Source organism: Zingiber officinale, chromosome 2B (genome assembly GCF_018446385.1).
Source record: "Zingiber officinale cultivar Zhangliang chromosome 2B, Zo_v1.1, whole genome shotgun sequence".
Classification (NCBI taxonomy): domain Eukaryota; kingdom Viridiplantae; phylum Streptophyta; class Magnoliopsida; order Zingiberales; family Zingiberaceae; genus Zingiber; species Zingiber officinale.
This window is the reverse complement of record NC_055989.1, coordinates 52545771-52547472: the sequence shown is the minus strand read 5'-3', so window position 1 is coordinate 52547472 and position 1702 is coordinate 52545771.

The window sequence follows — 1702 nt, the reverse complement described above, 5'->3', positions numbered from 1 at the left end:
GTGATATAGATGAACTAGAGATCATTCATGGCAATAATATGATTGATATTGTTGCATGTCTTTCTATGAAAATGATTTGTCGAGATGAGAATGGCTTTGCTTTTCCTAGGAGGGATGGTTTTCCACTACCCTTTCCTTATCTCGAGCGGACTTCGGTTCACAACCCTACTAATTAGGTAATCACTGAAGTAGATCCTGACAACGTTCCTTCTTTATTTGAGGATGCTAAGCCCCACATTGAGCCCTCGTCATCTGGACATCCGCAGCCCTCTAGACATCCGAAACTTGCTAGGCATTCTTTCGCCTATGGTACGAGTCAGTCCAGGTTTGATTTTTCTGATTTTCGTGGATCTCTAGACTCGCTTCATGAGAAACTGGAGGCCCAACGAGTAATGTTGGAGGGTCGCTTTACTTTATCATATGATTAGTTTAGAGAGGTGCAAGATCATTTTCAGTTTACGAGAAATTTTCAAGGTCAAGTGGTCGAGTTTGTTCAGAACTATGATATTGATCAAGCTAGGATGAGAGAATTCATGCAGGGCATGAGTGTTACTTGTCAACTAGTGGATGTCCTCTATGAATATCATAAGTTCCTGAGTGAGACTCCAAGTTTTCCTATCGGTCGTTCACGTAGACCCCTACCTCCTCCTCCACCACCATATTGATTTCATCAGGACGATGAAAAGTTTAAGTCTAGGGGGGTATTTGCAACAACCTGATTTTTCTTTGCATTTTTCAGTTTTTCTATTTCATTATGCATTTTGTTTTTTTTTTTGGTTTCTTGAGTTTGTTTTTTATTGTGTTTTGAAACATTGTGGCATACATATTGAGAACATCAATCTTCACTTTTATGCTTTCTTGTCTTTAAGTAAAATGGTTAGCACATTTTTATCTTGATTCATGATGTAGTAAATGATGCTAGTATATTTAGTGTACCTCTTTTCTCTATCTTAAGTAGCATGATATGAGCTAAGTATCGTATGGAGATAAGTTTGAGATTTGGCTTAACCTTAAGGATCTTACTTTTCACTTTACTTGAGCTTCAATAGTTGATATCATTGAAATAGTCATGATTTATCCAATTTGTTTAGTACTTGGTTTCCATGGTGATTTCTCAAACTTTATTTTGGTTACTGGATGAGGCTCGAATCATGTAAGCTCATTTGGAAAAATCAAAATATCCCAACATTTGTGCTTATGTACATATGTGTCAAGTGTTGCACCTTGCAATCACTTAGAAAAAATGGAAAAAAAAAGTGAAAATAAAAAAAATATTGAATAAGGGATATAAAAAATAGTTGTCGTGAGTGGAAACTAGCAAGTTACCCCTTTGAGACCGAGTTAAGTTATTGGGGAAATAACTTCTATGTTTCTCTTGATATCGAGTACGCCTTTGAGACCTTAGGTTGATGGAGAAATATGAACCAAGTGTGTGGCAGGTAAGTGTCTATCACCGGAAATAATAGGAACTCAATTGAATGACGACTTGACTAGGACGAAGATTGAAACTTGAAGGGTTTGGGTCACTTATTTGCACTGTGCACAAAGAGACTTATGCTTAAGCCATACTTGAGTTATTTCCGTAATCATGCTTATCAATGAAACTTTTGGATAGAGCTAGGAAAGTGCATTAGGGATTATGATGCATTATAGAACATATGAATCTAGATTACAACATTTTGCTTGAGGACAAGCCAAAGTT